The following is a 21406-nucleotide window of genomic DNA, read 5'->3' on the forward strand; positions in this document are numbered from 1 at the left end:
AGAGATAGACTATTTGAACAGCATTATCTACCAATTGAAAGGGCTTCTGTGTAAAAATGTTTGTTGTCTATCTCTGCTGGTGCAGAGTGAGGTACAGAGGGCAGGGGTGATGAGAGTGTGTGAAGATGGAATGCTAGCATCCTTCACTGAGGCTAAAGTCCTAGGTCCTCCACCAGTCGGGATCACTCTATGCATGTCTTTACATATAAATAGATTTCCATATCTTTTCCTACTCAGTATTGTTTTATTGATTTTTGTTTTTGAACTTCAAGATTATTTTTACAACTTTTGAATTATCGCTGTGTTTACTGGGTTCAGGCTTGCCTGGTGGCTCAGATGGTAAAGTATCTGTCTATAATGCGGAAGACCCAGGGTCAATCCCAGGTTCAGGAAGATCCTCTGGAGAAGGAAATGGCAATCCACTCCAGTATTCTTGCCTGGAAAATCCCATGGACGGAGTTGCCTGTTGGGCTACAGTCTATGGGGTCACAAAGGGTTGGACACGACTGAGAGACTTTCACATTACTGGGTTCAAATTGAAAAAGTATGATTTCAAAGGTTAGGCCCAACACTCATATTCTTTATACACATGTAACCAGTGTTGGACTTTCCAGGTGGCTCAGTGGTAAAGAATCCGCCTGCCAGTCCAGGAGACGCAAGAGACATGGGTTCAGTCCCTCGGTTGGGAAGATCACCTGGAGTAGGCAACCCACTCCAGTATTCTTGCCTGGAAAATTCCATGGACAGAGGAGCCTGGAGGGCAACAGTTCATGGGATTGCAGAGAATTGGACACTACTGAGCCACTAAGCACACAACCAGTGTTACTGTCTTTGTGAATCCTTCTGAAGGATTTGACTCGATGGTGGTTCCTTATTAAATATGAAGGGTATGAAGTACTCTGTTGTCAGCCAGGTTTTCAGGAGTGCTGTTCAGAACCTGTTCTCAATTCTCTCTCTAAAGACTGAACGTGTATCATGAAATCCTAGCTAGTCTAGTGTGGATTTTGGTGTTTGGAGATAATGAAGTTGTGATTCTTTGTCTTCCTGAACAGCTCTCCTGACCTCATCTCTGAAGTGAAGAGGTCTGATTAGCTGTCCTCACAGTCCCTTCCCTGCCTTAGTTCTCAAAGTCCCTGACTAACTTTGAGAACTGGAGTGAACATCTCTGTGATATACTAGATAGATGCAGGCTGTTTACATATGTCTCCGTCACATCATTTTGCTTTATATCATGTGTCACACATTGAAATGGTATTGCTGATAGATCTGTCTCCCATCATCCTTCCTCTCTGCTCCAAAATTAAGCTCCAGCAGGGCAAGCTGTGCTTGTCTTACTGGTGAATTCCCAGCACTGGATGGAGCCATGCTGAGAGATGCTCAGGAGGTGAATGTCTAAACACACTACTTAAAATTTTTATTTTTTAAACTTTTAATTGGAGGATAATTGATTTACAGTGTTGTGTTGTGGCTCAAATCAACCATGAGTATACATGTATCTTGTTCCACCTGCACCTCCCTCCCACCCTGTAGGTTGTCACTGAGTGCCGGACTCAGCTCTCTGTGTTATAGAGCAGCTTCTCACTAGTTATCTGTTTTACACATGGTTAAACACACTGGTTTTTTTTTTTTTTTTTTGAGAGACTATATCACATATTTGTTATTTGAAATAAGCCATCTTTAAAATAAATTTTTTAGTGACTTTCACATATTATTTGTTTATTGGTCTTGCAGCCTGTGGGCTCTTAGTTCCCTGACCAGGGACCGGACCCGCACCCACTGCAGTGGAAATGCTCTCTTAACCACAGGACCACCAGGGAAGTCCCTGAAATAAGCCAGTTTTGAGTTTTTTTTCCCTCTTCCCTTGATACATGTCTTCTCGGGGTTTGTTCATTATTGTCATTGTTTTGGTGAGACCTCAGCTCCGGATCCTGTCTTGGCTGTGAATGCTTTCCCATCTTGTTCATAGTTGATGTACGGAAGGTTCTCTGACCTGTTTGTTTGTTTGTTTTTCCTGGTGTAGGTTATTGTGACTCTGATTACTGTTTTGAACAATTCTTTTAAGAGATGTGTTTGGCTCCTGTGATTTTTGTGCTAGGTAAACTGTTGGGTAGCTCCTCTTTTTTGCTTGTCATGTAGGATTCTTTTGGGATGAGTTGCTGTGTTATTTCTGACCTTGTCAGTGTCTATATACCTAAGGATTCTGATTTTAACATAAACAGAAGATGCAAGTCAGAATATCCACCCTTGGGTGTTTGGTGATATCGTTGTCTTCACTGTGCATGGCAGACAGAGAACATGGGTCCTTGTGAGTTAAGTAACAGTTTAAACTTGATGTTATGCTCTTCCAGAAAGGAGTGTTCTTAAGGTGTTTACCCCAGATCTACAAGTGTCTGTGCACTTCCACCATTTCCCTGGGGTGAAACCCCCAAATCTGGACTGATTATCCATGTGAATTCCAACCTGCCTTTGAGATTTTAGACTATACTCAGCAGAGGTTCTTGACAGTTTTTTGGATTATAGACCTTTCTGCAAATCTCATGAACTATTGACCTTCTCCCTAGAGAGAAATGCATTTACATAAACCCACACATTTTGCATATCTCATTCAGGAGTACATAGACTCCTGAAGGCTGTCCATGTACCAAGGTTAAGGAGCTTTAATTACTTTTTTTTGTTGTTGTTGTTATAATTAATTTGGGAAATCCTTGGAAAGACTGAAAAAAGCTCTTATTAATTAAGTCTCAGAATATTTTTATTCTTAGAGGTTCTTCTATCTTGGGTTGTCCAAGAATCAGACTACTAGATCATTCAAGTAAACTCTTGTCTAGGTAAGGATTCAGAATTCAGATTGGATTTAGTTTGAAGATACCAACTTTTCTATGTCTTTTGTGATTTCACAGGTATCTCTGCATTAGCCAGGTTAGACAAATGTAAAGAGAGACATCACTGTATCTGGATCATCAGGTAAGCAAACGGGATTTCATTTTTATTTCTCCACCAATGAAGTCTCCTGGTAGTATGTGGTCATTTCCTATTATCTACTCTTGCCTGCAGTGTGGGTCAGTAAGATGATACATATTTCTAGGAAGAAAGAAGAATATCCTTTCTTAAGTTTTATTTTATCTCATCATTATTTCATATATTCACACTTGTATAGTAGATAAAAATCCCTTGCTCTTCTTTTTATGTATATACTTTGGAGAGTTGTGGACAACTCTCATATTGTTCCTTGGTTGTCAGCCAAGTTATACACATTTAATTCCTTAATCTTTCTCTGTAATTCAGTCAACTTGGCTGGTTTTTCCAGATTTCTGCCCATTTCATCTGCATCATTAATAAACAGAAAACACAGGCTATCGCGTGACTTCTATACCTTTCATTCTTTTTGCTTCCTGGTTTTGCCTCATATTCCTTGCTGAAATAAAGCCAGCCAGACAGCACTCTCTGGACCACTTTGGCAATACATGAACGCTTTGCCTATGACTATCAGTGTCCCATGTGGTAATAGCATCAGCAGTGTATCTTAGAGGAAAGAAAGGAAGTGAAAAGGAGAACAGTGAGGAGCAAAATCCTGCTTTTTTTTCTTTTTTTGGTTATATGGCATACTTACCCTTGCCACCCAGAGCAAATCATTGTACCTGGAACCTTTGTCACAGGTTTTGTTGTCCCAAGGTATTGTGCATGGGCACTGATTTACGTAAGAGAAGCATGTATATTGTTTGAAGTTTGACCACTGTTCTCAGTTTCTTCTTCACATCCTCCCTCCCCTGTTGCCTTTCCCAACACTGACTGTGACTTGCTATCAGAATCTGTGGCCATGAACAAAACCGGGCAGGGGATCATTCTGTCAGAAATTAGATAGGCTCAGGTGGTAAATGCTCCATGCCTGCATGAGTAACATCTGAGGCAAGTGCTTTAGTTCTTGCTATTTCTGTAACAGCCGTTGGTCTTCTTTTAACAGCTGATTCAGTGGAGATGTGCAGAAGGAAGGGACTCATAGACCTTTGGTGCTGTTCATCAATGCTGTATTAGTTTCACAACTTCTTTCCCCCCGTGATTGGCAGTGAGAAGCATACTACTTCTAGATGATGCTGAGCTTAGTGCAAAATATGCCAGCATGGATCTGGGCTTGTCATAGTTCATTCTTCTCATTTGGTTTGTAGGAAATGGACCTGTACCTCTACTTATCTTGTGCGTTAGAGAGAAAAAGGTCATACCTCTAGGAGCTAATGGCTTATTGGTATTTTCGGTCTCCAGATTTAGGTAGTAGATTTAGTTCAAGCTTGCAGCAGCACACACTTAGTTTTCTCATTTGTGTTAGCTTTGCTTCTAGTACAGAATTGAATAGGATAGAAAAGACGGTTTTCCTGTTTGTGTCTGTGGCAACTTTGTAGATGATTTGTGGTTTAATCCTTTAAACATTTTTGATCATTTATCACCTCTTTCCCTATAAAGGCATAAAGTATTCAGATTCTAATGTCATAATCTTTTAGCCAGATTATTTAATTTTGGAGAACTCAAGGTCACAATAGCAGCTGACACAGTTGCCTCTGAAAAGTGACCTAAAATTTTTAACTTATATTCATTCTTTTTCTTGGTCAGATTTTATGGCCTTCCTTCATACCATCAGATTTTAAATAAGATTATGTGATGATGTATCAATCATGTACTTCTTGGTCTGTGGCCTCTTAAACAGGTAAATGTATGACTTGGACCCCTTTTAAGTCTGATTTCTTAAAATGTTAATCTCTCACATGGCTTTTAAACTGTTGACAATATTGTACTCACGCTAATTTCTTCAGGCAATTGATCCATTCTTCAGCATAACTTTTGTTTCTTGGGTCTTTTCAAGACCTGTCAAAGGAAACAAAATGCTAACCTGACTTTAAAGGGGCAAAAAAATTACCCCCCTCTGTCCTATATTATTCTTTGTTCTCTATGTGCATCAAAGTGACAATCCCACACTGTCTCAATTGAGGGAGTCTAGCGCAAAAATAAAAAACAGCCTGGCACTGTTCTAGGCTGGCAGCCAAAATGTTTTGTGTAGCTTGGTTCTGGCGGTGGTTTTCATAAGGCAGAGGGTGTGCCCTCCCAGCATTACTGAAGGAAGGCAAGCAGGCCTTAGTTTTTCCTCCTTATACCATTTGTTTTCCCTCTTTCTTCACTTAGAACACCATCATGAAAAAAAGAAAAACCAACTTAAAAAAAAATAGACAGATTCTCCTCACAACTTCCATGTTTACTTAATAGCATTGTTCCCTATAGAAGGTTGTGCTCAATTTGCCTTTTCCAGCTCTTCTAGAGATTTCCTTGCAGTTGCATTTTTGCCTCACTTTTCACAAAACCCTTCTGAATATTGCTCACTTGGGTCATGTTGACATAGTATTTTTGATTGGTAGGAATCTTGTCTTGCTTCACAACTTATTATTTGAATTGAAACTCTTGAGTAATATTGGCTTATATTATATAGATTTTTATGCCAGGCTAGCTCTTGTTGAGACCGAAAAACTTGCTATTGTTTTCTATTTTTGTCTAAAATTCAGAGTCAGTTCATATCTTTTATAGATAGAATACTCATTTTTTGGAATGTTTGACAAATGTAGTTAGGTAAGCAAGTGAGCTTCTATTAAATACAAGGATGTGCATTAAAATTTTTTTCTTCTGAAGTCAAAATGCAAGGTAAAATACAAAAGTGTTTTTAAGTTTCCAATTTTTTCTAAATTTAGTTAGTAACCTACTATTACAAGTGATGTGAGAATCTAGCATTATGATTTTTAAGTAATGATTTGAAGAGGAAACTAGATTTTCACGATGAGCAACCATTCAATGAAATTTTCTAGAATGTTCCTCAAAATGTAAATGTTTTTTGTTGTATTAAGCAAAACAAATGATTCACTTTCAAGTGATCTATTTTAAAAATTAGTGTTTTTTTTAAAAAATACATTCAGAATAAGAATAGTTAAATAGGCCAAATGTGTTTCTTAGGAGGAGATTGATATTTTGATTGACCTTTATTTTTTAAAATTGTCAATGATTTCTGGCAATGAGAAAATTCCTTTGGGAGTAAAAACTTAGATAGATTTGTAAGGATATGACAAATATGACTAAAAAGAAAGCAAACAGTGGTTTGTGTTAAAATGATTAATGTGAAACATTTTTATACGTGCTGGAAAATATATCTATCATGGATACCTTAGGATAAACGTGTGCAATCTAAAGGTTTTTTTTTTTTTCCAGAGAATTTTTTAAAGTTTAGAACATGGTTTAAAATAATTAAAGGATTTGTAAAACAGGTCTATCAGAAGTATGCATTAAATAAACTCACCTGTTATTTTTTCTCATTCTCAAGACAGGTTCAGCAACATATTGGCTCATTACTATAACAAAACAAACAAATACTCAAATTGATTTGTACATATAATGCACATGTATTAAATGCTATGATTCTCAAGTCCCCCCCAATGCTGTGTTTTTTTTAAACTTGTATGTAAGTGGCTTTTTCTGTAGAGTAGCTCAAGTGAATCTGGGTGAGGTGCTTGTTAAGTTATATTAATTACATATTTAGGTCAACATTTTAAGACAAAGGAACATGAAGCTTTTGAGAAGGAATGCCAGTGAAACAGTTTTTTTTCTCTTGGTCCAGTTAAGTGCATGACTGTCTTGAGTCCTTTGTGTCAAGGTTTGATAATATTAGAATTGGAGGTTAAAGATAATACAGACAAAAACTCTTTCTTCCTGTGTGTTTACTTATGTTGAATGTTAATTTTGTATTGAATACTGTTCATTGACTTTAAATACATTTTCTCCATTGGTATAATTTTTATTTGCAGTTAAGCCCTTTATCTGTTTTGTGGAAGGAATATATCTTTTGATGAATTGGAAACTGCAACACGAAAATTGTGCTATTTATTTGTTTATTCTAATTATACACAGAGGCATAATAGAAATATATCTAAAACCTATAGTGTTTGAGCAGTGCTTTTGATAAATGTTACTGAGTTTTTATTTTTGCAAGTAATAAATTCTGCAGTTTTGTTTAGATCAGGCTTCATATCAAGGCTGCTATATCTTTATGATTTGATATACAGTTTGCAGAAATTATGGTATAGAAGCTTAGTCATTATATTTGTAGAAACATAAAAAAATAAATGTATTAATGGATGCCAGCAAAATCGGATAAATACCAAATTTATTATTTTAACCATAACTTTATTATAGTACATACCACATTTATAATTAGAGCCAGTATTTTATTTCATTTGAATTTCAGTACAGATTTTAAACCTAACTTCTGGAAAGGGGCTGTTTGATATCAAATATTGGTAACATGTGATGACAAACAGTGATTTCTAAGTTTATGTGGTCAAAAATATGAATTATTTTCCTTTAAGCGTATAGTACATACTTCAGTGTAAAAGTCAATAGAGAGTATTCCATGAAAGAGTTTGTATTAATTCAGTTGTCTGATTCTCCCCTTAGTATTTGATACATTTTAATTCCCTCTCCCAACATCTTATATCATCATTCTGTAAAATACTTTCACAAGTCTTTCATATGTTTTCTGTGGCATCTCACACTGCTCACTTTTTATCCATGGTACCATATGAATTCCCCATTTCAGGTTTACACTGCATATTTTAAGCTGCTGATAGTATAAGTAGATTGCAAGGTAAAGTGACATTTAGCTTTTTGAGCTAGTTGTGTCATTTTTAGCATGAGAACAGGTTTGTTCCCCTCCTCTCCCCATTCTAAATCTTCTCATATTTCCCATTCAAGCAATCTTGCTAACATGGAACAAAGAAATTCAGAGATTTGGCTACAGCAGCAATTGAAATGCATCAAAAAGTGGCTACTACAATACAATTTTATTAATGAATGATCTACATTGGTTCCAGCTGTGTCCATGTGATTAGGCCTTCACCAGGCAACAATGGGTATTTCCCTATTGCTTTTATTTGATTTCCAAGAATGTGTCATCTGTTACATCAGCCCCTGCCAATATACCCCCTGTAAAAGTGTTTTTTTTTTCCTTCCAAATTTGTGAAGCATAAGTTGAATACTCACACATATCCCTGCTGAAATATTGTTTCTAGTGAATAGTCGCCTAGGTTTATATGCCTGGTGTTGCATACCAAAATTTCAGAATATAAATTAAATGTTTACTAAGTTTATCAGTAAATTTTCAGAAGTGTGGTTGCCTGGTAATGCTAAAGATAGACTATTTTCGCTTTTACATTTCCATCTTAATATTTTATTACAGTGGTATAATGTGTTATAGAGGTGGACAAGCTTGCAGATTGAAATGGGGATCGTCCAGATTGTTCCCTTCCCTGGACCATATGGTATAGTTCTAAAAGCCTTTTGTACGCTGTCTGTTCAGCTTATTGTAAACTCAATCTTTAGTGCACCTAAAAAGATAACCAAATAAAAATGGGCCTGAGAAAAAGGACTTCCTATCGTGTAAGGGCCCTAGAAATATTTGTTTTAAAGGAGATAACTGCTGATGGAATTGAAGCTGAGATGACATAAACAAAGGAGACTTATTCTTTGAATTTTCTTTTGAGGTCATAGGGATTGTGGTAGATTGTCTTTGAGTGTTGATTTTAAAACCAAGGCATTTGTGTTATCTATGCTTATTATCCTTATTTCTCCCATTCTTGCTGTCTCATGAGAATGTGGTTTTTAAAATCTTTTATACAGAGGAAGTCTCTACTTATGAACAATGCCAAGTAATATATAAGCCCCAGGTTTTATGAATTATAGGTGTTTTCTTGGACTGATTTCACTGGGGATTTAGGGCTAGATTTTAGCCATTACCCATACTCACAGATAGTTGTAAAATTTCTAATTCTGTTTCCTTTTCCTCTGGCCCCTTTATCTATTATGATTCCATACTTCTATTTTAGGAAAATAGGGTAAGAGATTGGTTATTCCATATGCTAAGACTTTTTCAAAGCTGGGAGTGTGAGTGATTTCTCCTGACTCTCCTCCCGTTCCCGTCAGAGTAAGCTACTGTTAGAGAAGAGCATTAGACTTTACCCATTGCTTCTTGGCACAAGAGATTTGAAGCTGAAATTCTCCCAAATGAGAGAGGAAAAAAAAAAAAAGAGAGCCTGTGAAGAACACGATTCTTTACTCTGTCATTACCCTGAGCCACTGAAAGGGTAACTGAGGGGAACTCGAGTGTTATTGGAATGTATACTTTTCCTCTGAATGGCCACAGTGAAATATATTTGAACACAAAAGGCAGAAAAAAGTATATGTGGCATATGGGGTTGATGGTGGTTGAAATTAATGAATCTTTTAGCAGTGTACAATGGAAACTATCACCAAAACAGTACACACTTACAATATGTCCAGTTGAAACTTACATAGGGAGAGATTACTATGGTAGGGCAGCTACTAGAGATAGATGGGGTCGCTAAGAGTCGGATATGACTGAGCGACTTCACTTTCACTTTTCACTTTCATGCATTGGAGAAGGAAATGGTAACCCACTCCAGTGTTCTTGCCTGCAGATCCCAGGGACGGGGGAGCCTGGTGGGCTGTCGTCTATGGGGTCACACAGAGTTGGACACGACTGAAGTGACTTAGCAGCAGCAGCAGAGATAGATGGGATAGTGCAGTGATATAATAATTCTAGTGATCAATCAGTTGGATGAACAATACTTGTTGATAACATGCTTTTCTGTTTTTGGCTTTGCCACACAGTATATGGAATCTTAGTTCCCTGCTCAGGGATTGAACCTGTGCTCCCTACATTGGAAGCATGAAATGTTAACCACTGGACTGCCAGGAAAGTATCTATATTTTTCAAGTTAAAAATTTTCAAAAAATAGAGACAGTGCTTTCAAGTTGGGGGAATCTTTCCTATTTTAAAAATTCTGTTAATCTTGGGGTCTTAATTCATTATGAAGATACTTTTTAAAGATGCTCACAAAATTGAAAAACATAGTTTATATTTTCAAATAAGCTAGGTTCCTCTGGTTTTCTCTCTCCATTCTCATTTCTTGCCCCCTTTTCAGCTGTTTATTTGTGTATGTTACATATATGAGTGATCTATATCATACTGTACGAAATGTTATTTTATAGGTTTGGGGGATTGAAAGTTTTGGTTAGGAAAATAAATAAAAAATCCTGTAATGACTATGCAACAAATGAATATCCATGGAAGAGTTAGAACATATTTATTTAATCTAGGTTATAGAAGATTGTAGTAAAACTGTACACATGCAAATTCAAAATTGTTTTTATTTCTTCTAGCTAGAAAGGACTAGATCACAGCCTCTGGCTCAAGCAAGAAGGAGTCGTAGATAGTCCCAACTTAAACATCTCTGTGTTGTGGCTTCCTTTTAATGGTAAAAATGCCTCTGGCTCCAAGTAGCAGAAAATCTTACTGACTGTGACTTAAATGAGTAAGGATTTTATTTGTCTCCTGTTATAAGAAGTCCGGAGGCAGCTAGTTCACAGGTAACTGATGCCATCAAGGGTCCAGGTAACAGCATCCTGTTCTATCATCCTTGGTGCAAAACGCTTGCTTCTTATTCCACAGATGACATTTGTACCTACAGAAATTGTGTTTACTTTGAAGCAGGAAGAAAAGTAAAGGGAGCCCAGAAACCAAGTTTTCATGAAGAGCTTTCTCTTTTTCTTCAGAAACAGATGCTTGTTCATGGGGACTTCTGCCTGCATCTCAGGGATAAAACGTGTGTCACATAACTACCTCTTAGTTCGATTCAGTTGCTCAGTTGTGTCCTACTCTTAGCAACCCCGTGGACTGCAGCACGCCAGGCTTCCCTGTCCATCACCAACTCCTGCAGCTTAACCACCTCTAGATGAGATACAAAGTATTTTAGGAGGCACAGATGAACCAAACGGACTTGCGGCTACAGTGGAGGAAGGAGAGGATGGGACGAATTGAGAGAGTAGCACTGACGTATATACATTACCATGTGTAGAACAGCTAGCTAGTAGGAAGTTGTTGCATAGCATAGGGAGCTCGGCCTGGTGCTCTGTGAAGACCTAGAGGGGTGGGGTGTAGGGGTGGTTGGGAGGGAGGCTTAAGAGGGAGGGGATATACTTATGGCTGATTCACGTTGTTATATGGCAGAAACGAACACAAATTGTAAAGCAATTATCTTTTAATTGCCTGTGTGTTCAGTTGCTGAGTCATGTCTGACTCTCTGCGACCTCATGGACTATAGCCTGTCAGGCTCCTCTGTCCATGGGATTATCCAGGCAAGAATATTGCAGTGGGTGCCATTTCTTCTTCCAGGGGATCTTCCCAACCCAAGGATCGAACCAGTGTTTCCTGCTTCTCCTGCATTGGGAGTCAGATTCTTTACCACTGAGCCACCTGGAAAATCAACCTATCTTTAATTAAAAACAAATGAATTAAAAAAAAATTAAAAGGAGAGGATCACATAAATTCCTACCATGCCATGGAGTTCAGGAGGCCACTAGGTGCCTTTATAGAAATACAGTGAAGTTCTTTGTTTAACCCCTTCATGGATCGCAGCCTTGTGGCGAAGGGGCTTGTGTAACTCAGGGAAGCTATGAACCATGCCATGGAAGGCTACCCAAGATGGACCGGTCTTAGTGAAGAGTTCTGACAAAACGAGGTCCACTGGATGAGGAAATGGCAACCCACTCCAGTGTTCTTATGTGAGAACACCATGGACAATATGAACAGGCAAAAAGATATGACACCAGAAGATGAACCCCACTCCCCACCCCACCCCTCCAGGTCGGAAGGTGTCCAGTATGCTACTGGGGAAGAGTTGAGGGCAGTTACTAATAGCTCCAGAAAGAATGCAGTGACTGGCCCAAAGCAGAAATGATGCACAGTTGTAGATGTGTCTGGTGGTGAAAGTAAAGTCCAGTTACTTAAAGAACAATATTGCATGGGAACCTGCAATGTGAGGTCCATGAATCAAGGTAAATTGGAGATGGTCAAGTAGGAGATGGCAAGAGTGAACATCTGCATCTTAGGAATCAGTGAACTAAAATGGACTGAAACGGGCAGATTTAATTCAGATGCCTACTACTGTGGGCAAGAATTTTAAAAAGATATTTTAGCTTTTGAGCCCTTATTTTGGAGGAGGGCAAGGAGAAGGAGAATTGGAATGAGTGTCAGATGACCCATCCTAAAGTTATCTGACATACTTCCTTATTTCTTTTGTATAGTTAGTTGCTTGGACCTTTGAATTTTCTGAGTACTTGGTGTAGAAAGCAACTTAAGGTTTGTTTCCTTTTGACATTCAGTACAGTGCGTTTTGATACTGTGATGTTGTGTTTCTGTGACTGAGAGCAGGAACTCTAATTAGGTCATCTTGGTGTCCCTACCCCTAGCATAGTACCTAGATAGACCCTCAATTAAACACTTGTTGAATGAATGAATTTTAAGAAATATATTACATTTGTTAATATTGGTATATATCATTTATACATGTAAAGGGCACAGTCATGTTTTTAATTTGTGAGGGGTTGTGGACTAAATTTTATACAGTTGTTCCTTATGGCTAAGGGGACATCAATGTAAAGATGTCAAAGTTGTTTTGAATAGAAGATATTCAGTTACAAGGCTTATAGAGAAATCCTCAGAATAACTTAGTACCAGTACTTTCATTGGATCGAGTTATTCCATGGGTAAATAAAAAGATATAATTTCTTTTTAACTCCATGCATGGATCATTGTTTAAGCAAGGATATGTTCAGTTTTTGAAGAAATAAGCAATTTGAGTTTATTAAAAAGGCAAATAAGTCATTTGATAATTTATGTTATTGATGTTGGTTTATAGAAAGGAGTTATTAGATCCTTGGAGGCCTTGTGGCTAAGAACCCACTAAATCAGATTTTATACTAGATGGCATTTTGGGTATATTCTTTAATTCTTAAGAGTGATAGTGTCATATTTTTCCAGTACACATGCAGATGGTTACATACAATAGTAAAACATGTCCAAAAGAAACCCTACGAAGTCATCTTTATATCGGCTTGCTTTGCTCTAAACTATCTTAGAAGAAAGCAGGCTACCTCTTTTTTTCCCCCGAGATCTACAGAAGAAATAGCTCAGAGTATATCTTGGTAGCATGAATCAGTGCCTCAGAATTCTTCCTCTGTCTAACCCAAATCCTTTTTGTTGTACTTTCATTCTGTTTCTTTTACTTTGACCTCAGAGGACAAAGCAAACAACTATCCACTCATCTCCCACACAACATCCCCTAGATAGCACTGTTTTAATAAATTCCTCCCTCTTCATTCACGATGGCAGGGTTGTTGTTACCTTAATTATTAAAACAACCTGTGCATGGATAGAACTTATCTCAGGGTAGGGAATGGATTCAAGTATCTGGAACTCAAATTTTCTATCTGAGCAGTTTATAGTCACTGAAAAGAAAGGAAGCCCGTTTAACATTCAGAAGCAGTCCTGGGAGAGAGTGCCTACATAATCACAATTTAGGCAAGATCATTTTCTAGATTTGGATTTGAAATTTGGGTATCCATAGTCTTTAGGTCCTTCAGATGCTGTTTTGGTCATACTGCAGGAAGTAATAATTTATAGGCCAACACTTTGAACTTAAAAATACTCCTTGTACACCCATGGCTGATTCATGTGAATGTATGGCAAAAACCACCACAATATTGTAAAGTAATTAGCCTCCAATTAAAATAAATACTCTCTGTAAAAGTTCAGCCCTTTCTCAATATTTTCACCTTCATATTCTCAGCAATTAATAGAGTTTCTGGGTTAAAGTAGGCGCTTAGTAAGTACTTGTTAAATGAATTGTTTGAGTATTCCTTGGTAATGCTTCCTGATATAGGTCGCTTTACACTTTCATTTCCCCATTCTTCTTTAATTTTATGCTGCCCAGTAACCACTTATGGTTTATTTTTTGTTGTCTTTATGTTCTCATTCGATGATATTTACAATGATTTAGAGCTTATTTGAATAGCTGGACAACTCACTTTATGATGCTGCTGTAATTTTTGATTCAGGAATACCTCTTTTTTTCCCCTTCACCTTTTGTGAAGGCTTCTTATAGTCTTTTGATGAGAATTTGAAACACATTTATTGAAATGTCTTGTGTGCAGAGTACTTTGCTGGGATTTGCATCGATATAAACATGGATTGTACACAAACTCTGTTGCCACAGAAACAAAATCTGGTTGGGAAGACACACACATACACGCTATAGTGTGAGTAAGATTGTCGTAACTGCTGTTATTAGGGTGCAAGTGAAGTTGGTGTTACTACAAAGGAAGGAGTGATTACTTCTGATGGGATGAATTTGCTCAGGTACTCGGTTGTGCCCGTCACTTTGTGACCCTATGGATTTTTTTGTAGCCTTCCAGGGTCTTCTGTCTATGGGATTTTCCCAGCAAGAATATGGGTAAGCAATTAACTTAAACCTTCGTGGATGAGATGGGGTTTCAAAGGAGTCTTGAGCTATATTTATGTAGGAATTTGACAGGTACTGAAGGTGAAAGGATTCCCCAAAGAAGAAACAGCACTAGTTGTGCATGATGGTGGGAATGTATATGGAATGCTTGAAAAATGGCAAGGGAGTCTGTTGTGTTTGAAGTAACAGTGTCTGTGACAGTGATAGGAACTGAGGCTAGAAAGGAACTCAGTGGTAAAGAATCCGCCTGGCAATGTAGGAGACACAGGAGACGCGGCTTGGATGCCTGGGTCAGGAAGATCCTTTAGAGTAGGAAATGGCAACTCACTCCAGGATTCTTGCCTGGAAAATTCTATGGACAGAGGAGCCTGGCGGGCTACAGTCCGTGAGGTTACAGAGAGTAGGATATGACTTAGCGACTGAGCGTGCATGCACGCACACACTTGTTTCTTGTTAAGTATTTTCTTTCTCAGGTAGAAACAGTCATTGGTTTTTGAGTAGATGATGGACACTAAAATACCCGTAAGTTTCAGAGGAAGAAGAAAGAAGACAGGTTAAATGTAGTTGAGTTTGAAGATGATGAACAAGGCTAAGGGCAGAAGGAACTGGGAGGGGAGGGCCTGATACCAGAGGCCTGGGATGAGTCAGGTAAAAGACTTACAGGTTGTTGATTTGTTCAGAGTTGTTCAGCATTGTCCTGGCTCCCAATGTGGCTACTTTCTAATTTTGAGCCTTCTTTCCACTTATGTCATTTTGGAAGACTGTGAAACAGTCTTCCTTGTATCTGGGAAACTAAGTATTTTAGTCTGAATTCTTGAAGAAAGCAAAAAGAGAAAAGAACAGTTGCTGAATGAACCAAGAGTATCTACACATTTCTTCAGCTCTTCTTTGTTACTGGGATCTTGACCCACTGTACTTTCTGACCCCTTGGTTCATCTTCTTGAAGTAGTACTTGGTATTGGTCCCTCTTTGAGACCCAGTTCAAATGGTTTATACCATTTTTCAGTCTGTATTGTAATTAATATTTGGGTCATTTTAATATCACCAAACACTTAGCATAATTTTTAGAATGTTATCATTCAGTAAATGCTTATTGTTGTCACACAGACCTTCCTGCTGTCTTCACATGGTGAGTATATTCCATCTCAGGCTCTGACTCTGCCTGCTGCTTGGAAGGCTTACCATCCACATCTTCAGAGCCCCTTCCCTCTCTTCTTCTGGCTTCTGTTTAGATGTCATCTCACTGTCAGTGAAATGTCCTCTGACAGCTCCATATAAAGTCCTACCCTTCCCCAGCCCCTGTCCTCAGCAGGGGCTTATTCTGTATTACCTTGTGTAATTTTTCTTTATAGTACTTGCTACCATCTGATTTACATTGACTTCATGATTGTCTTTTTATTCCAATTAAAAAGAAGCTTCTTACAATAACAGGAACATTTGTTTTGTTGCCCAGTTTATCCCCAGATACTCAGAACAGCAATGGGCATGTGGTAGGCACAATGGATATTTGCTGAATGAATGGTAAAAAAACAAACAAACAAAACTAGACTGTAAAGGAAAATAAACATTCATCTGAAGGTTTGTTTATTGGTTTGTGCAAGCAGTGATTTTGTTACAAATTTTATGATATCAAATCATTAACATTGCTCTCAGAAAAATAAAAGCAGATTCTATTTTCTATAGGTTGTGCCTGTGAAATCTAATTATGGATTAGTATTTGTTTTAAAAATATTTGAATGCCAAGCATATCCAGTTAGAAAACACTTTTATTATCCATGCCAGCTTAATTTTTAAGGCAGTGAAATGGAAGACTGTCATTTCAGCAAGTAACTTATTTTCATTTGTGAAAATGGAATATTTTCAATATTCTAATTGATTTTTGAGGATAGATTTACAAGAAAATAATCCTTGTGTCTGTACCTTGTACATTTGCCTTTAAAAGAGAAGGAAACTAGAAATAATCATAGAAATTATTTGGTCAGAAAGGTGTGAGCTTGTGTTTGACTTTGGATAACTGTCTGGAAGAAAATCACTCAATCCCAAAGTGAAAGGTCAACCTTGGGATACTAAAAACTTTAAAAAGATCTGATTAAAAAAAAAATTGCATATGTATATTTAAAGTTTGCAAAGCAATTTCGAGTTTTTATCGTGAGCTCAGGCTTCTCTTTTACTGTATTTTACTGTAAGTTCACTTGGGCATTTTTCCAGAAACCTGAAGTTTGTAATTTGGCAGTAAAAAAGTTGGGTATCAAATCAATATTATTATATGGCTTTCAGTGTCCTAAGAATTCCCTTTTGGAAACCCATAAAAACTCATTTTTTCTCACCATAAACTTTATCTGTCACTTTTCTATAAGGTCAGAGTATTAATGTTGGAGGTGATCTGCTCTGGGACAGAGAGTCAACAAAGTGGTAATAAAGTTAAAAAATGCCACATGGCACTTTCCTGGGATTAAGATTTATTTTTCATATAAAGTTCATGCTCATTTTAAAATATGGAAAATTATATATTGATAAGTATTTCCTTAGTATCTGAAGGAAAAGACACAGAGTATTTCCTTAGTGCCTCTCTAAAAATAGATGGAATGATAAACTTGCCTCCAATTTTTCATTTAGATGTTTCATATTTTGATTAGTGTTTTTATCTTTTCTGGAGACTAATTTTTAATTACTTATATTCTTTTAGTGGTAGATTGTTTTCTTTCTAGATTTGGAGGTTAAGTTTTTCAGTATGGTCTTGTGCTTTGCTTATTCATGTCCAACTTTTTGTGACCCCAGGGACTGGAGCCTACTAGTCTCCTCTGTCCATGAGAATTCTCCAAGCAAGAATACTGGAGTAGGTTGCCATACCCTCTTCAGGGGATCTTTCCAAACCAGGGATCAAACCCAGGTCTCCTGAATTGTAGGCAGATTCTTTATCAGCTGAGCTACAAGGGAGGCCTAAAGTGTTTCAGTATAGAAGATTTCAAAAGTTAAATACAATGAAATGGTTATATTAGAAAACAATCCCAGGAATAATACAGTTATTTCTTCTTACTTGAAAATGAAACATGGCATTTCAATTGTAAAAAGTACTAGAACTTGGACGCTTTATTTAAAAATATTTATTTACTAAGTCTAAGTTCACTGCAGATGGTGACTGCAGCCATGAAATTAAAACACACTTATTCCTTGGAAGAAAAGTTATGACCAACCTAGATAGTATATTTAAAAGCAGAGACATTACTTTGCCAACAAAGGTCCGTCTAGTCAAGGCTGTGGTTTTTCCAGTAGTCATGTATGGATGTGAGAGTTGGACTGTGAAGAAAGCTGCATGCTGAAGAATTGATGCTTTTGAACTGTGGTGTTAGAGAAGACTCTTGAGAGTCCCTTGGACTGCAAGGAGATCCAACCAGTCCATTCTGAAGGAGATCAGCCCTGGGATATCTTTGGAGGGAATGATGCTGAAGCTGAAACTCCAGTATTTTGGCCACCTCATGCGCAGAGTTGACTCATTGGAAAAGACTCTGATGCTGGGAGGGATTGGGGGCAGGAGGAGAAGGGGACGACAGAGGATGAGATGGCTGGATGGCATCACTGAATCGATGGACAGTCTAAGTGAACTATGGGAGTTGGTGATGGACAGGGAAGCCTGGCGTGCTGCGATTCATGGGGTCACAAAGAGTCAGACACGACTGAGCGACTGAACTGATCTGAACTGAAGTTGCCATTGAGTTCAGTTCAGTTGCTCAGTCATATCCGACTCTTTGTGATCCCATGGACTGCAGCACGCCAGGCCTCCCTGTCCATCACCAACTCTCACAGTTTACTCAAACTCATGTCCATTGAGTCGGTGATGCCATCCAACTATCTCTTCCTCTGTCATCCCCTTCTCCTCCCGCCTTCAGTCTTTCCCAGCATCAGGGTCTTTTCCAGTGAGTCAGTTCTTCACATGAGTTGGCCAAAGTATTGGAGTTTCAGCTTTACCATCAGTCCTTCCAATGAGTATTCAGGACTGATTACCTTAGGATGGACTGGGTGGATCTCCTTGCAGTCCAAGGGACACTCAAAGAGTCTTCTCGAACACCACAGTTCAAAAGCATCAGTTCTTCGGCACTCAGCTTTCTTTAGGGTCCAACTCTCACATCCATACATGACTACTGGAAAAATCATAGCCTTGGGTCGATGGACCTTTGTTGGCAAGGTAATGTCTCTGTTTTTAATATACTGTCTAGGTTGGTCATAACTTTTCTTCCAAGGGGTAAGCGTCTTTTAATTTCATGGCTGCAGTCACCATCTGCAGTGATTTTGGAGCCCAAGAAAATAAAGTCTGTCACTGTTTCCACTGTTTCCCCATCTATTTGCCAAGAAGTGATGGGACCAGATGCCATGATCTTAGTTTTCTGAATGTTGAGTTTTAAGCCAGCTTTTTCACTGTCCTCTTTCACTTTCATCAAGAGGCTCCTTAATTCTTCTTCACTTTCTGCCATAAGGATGGTGTCATCTGCATGTATGAGGTTATTGATATTTCTCCCGGCAATCTTGATTCCAACTTGTGCTTCATCCAGTCCAGGATTTCTCATGATGTACTCTTTATATAAGTTAAATAAGCAGGGTGACAATGTACAGCCTTGACGTATTCCTTTTCCTATTTGAAACCAGTCTGTTGTTCCATGTCCAGTTCTAACTGTTGCTTCCTGACCTGCATACAGATTTCTCAAGAGACAGGCCATTGAATTAATGTTTATATTTATTTATGTTTAAAATAATAGTTTTATTGAGATATAATTCACATGTCATAAAATTCAACTGTATCAAGTTTTCAATCAAATTAATATTTATTGAGTATCCATTCTCCTATTGCCTGTATCTAAATATAGGAAATATCTGAGTGGTTATGAGAGGGGACAGTCTTTTAAGATAGTGTCTCTTCTAGTTGGATAGCCAATCAGTCTTTTTCTTTTTTTAAACATGTGTAACACATATGGATGATTATGCAGTACATTTTTTCTGCTTTCTTAGTACAGACACTTTGGAAATTGTGTGAAACTAGAAGTTCTTTTCAGTTTTATTCACCTTAATTGAATATTTCCTCTCATTGCAAGACCCATACCTAATTATTTAAGGCTCAAATTAATTTTGACATTTTGCTTGAACTTGATTTAAAACTTTGAGTTCATGCTATACCTACCCATATTCCTATTCAAAACCAGAAATACCAAAATAGTATTTTTGTTCCTCACACACTATCAAAATATACCTCTAGTTTTCCTATATATAGTACATAAAGATCTTGATCTGTTTACAATATTTAATAAATCAAGTACATTTTAAATTAATTATTGTATTTCAAGCATTAGACAAGCAGTATTTCCAAAATCAAATCATAATGTTTGTGACTAACCCTAAATCCATTAGTTTAACCCTTGATGATAGTTTTTAATAAGTTTCTTTATAGAAAAAGTAGTTAAAATAATTTGAAGACCACTTGCCATCTCCTGGAGGGGAGTAAGTCTTCAGAAATTGGTAAGAAGTATGTCATTTCAAACAATTTGGCCTCCTTCTCTCAAGTTAAGAAAAATTTATAGTTTCTTTTAGTTGCAAGTTGAAACAGATTCTATGAGGATAACTTGAAGAATAAAATGAAGCACAAAGAGGAAGACAAAATCACTCATAATTCTACCATAAATGATTATTTATGCCTACATGTATGCACGTATGCATCTTCATGCTCATCTACATCATTTCATCATATATTTTTGTATATTCATTTCATGCAGTCATACAATAGTTGAGACATTTTCCCATGCCAATGAGCATTTTTTTTTTTTTTTAATCACACCACAGAGCGTAATCTTAATTCCCTGACCAGGGATCAAACCTGCGCACCTGTGATGGAAGTGGGGGGTCTTAACCAGTGGACTGCCAAGAATTGGCAGTAAACAGTTTTTGTTATGATTTTTGATCATTAATCATTTGATCATCAGAGATCCCCCCTCTTTTTTTTTTTTGATATTTTGATTGCTTTCAATTTTGGGCAAAGACTTTAATTAAAAGATTCTTGACAAGTTGCAGAGTTAATTCTTATAAGAAGTTTTGAATTAAAAGATATGCATGATTTTAAAGTCTTTTGTATTATGTTCTAATGTGAAAGGACATTTTAATTCTTCCAAGCAAATTTAGCATTATGCATAGAGTAGGCACCAGCCTTCAGTACTTGAGAAGTGCCCTTTTAATTCACAAACTATCCTGATCTACAGTTGACCCTTGAACAACTCAAATTTGACCTGCGTTGGTCTGCATATACTGAGATATTTTTCAGTAGTAAATACTACAGTCCTCTGGGTCTGTGGTTGGTTGAATTTACACATTGAGAGGAACCTGCTATGAATTATACATGGATTAATTCCCTCTTCCTCTCGTTGTTCATGGGTTAACTGTACTTTGCAGATGGCTGAAATTTCATCATCACCTGTTGCTCCTTTGTCATATACAGGTCCTCCCGAGAGAGGTAACACATTGTGCCCCGCAGACATTTACTCTAAACGATTTGAAGTAATTTATCTGATATTTTAAATTTAGTTCTTGCAAGTAAAGTTTAGAAACAAAGCAGGAAAAGGAACATTGAACAAGAGGGATAATAAGCAGAAACAAGGTATTCTTTATGTCATTCAGTTCTACTAAGATCAATTGAAGAACTGTTATATGAAATATATAATATTATATACCTAGTTTTAGGAGTTTAAGTTATAATCTCTCTCTACAGTGATTCAGGCTGTTTGTTGACTTTGAATGCTAATTAATCTAGTAGAGAGACTTACAGTCCCAGATAAGGTAGGCATATATGCTGGATAGGGATTCAATGGAGAATTAATTAACTCTCAGGCTACCTTACTCTATTTGAATGCACTATTTACAAACCATTAAATTACTTAAGAGATGGTGAGGTTACAGAATATGGCTTTGAGTAGTTTGCAAAGAATACTGTGTACTGTAAGGTCTGCCTCATTAGACAAAATATTTGT

General features: G+C 37.4%; 1 protein-coding gene across 1 annotated transcript in view; it reads left to right on the forward strand.

The window, feature by feature from the left end:
- Nucleotides 1–21406, forward strand: part of GTDC1 (glycosyltransferase like domain containing 1) — a 433716-nt gene that overhangs the window by 81783 nt on the left and 330527 nt on the right. Inside the window, exon 2 of the mRNA XM_068967892.1 lies at nucleotides 2901–2964. The gene's annotated coding sequence lies outside the window, so the exon portion shown is untranslated. The remainder of the gene's footprint in view (nucleotides 1–2900; nucleotides 2965–21406) is intronic.

This window comes from Capricornis sumatraensis, chromosome 3 (assembly GCF_032405125.1).
Source record: "Capricornis sumatraensis isolate serow.1 chromosome 3, serow.2, whole genome shotgun sequence".
NCBI lineage: Eukaryota > Metazoa > Chordata > Mammalia > Artiodactyla > Bovidae > Capricornis > Capricornis sumatraensis.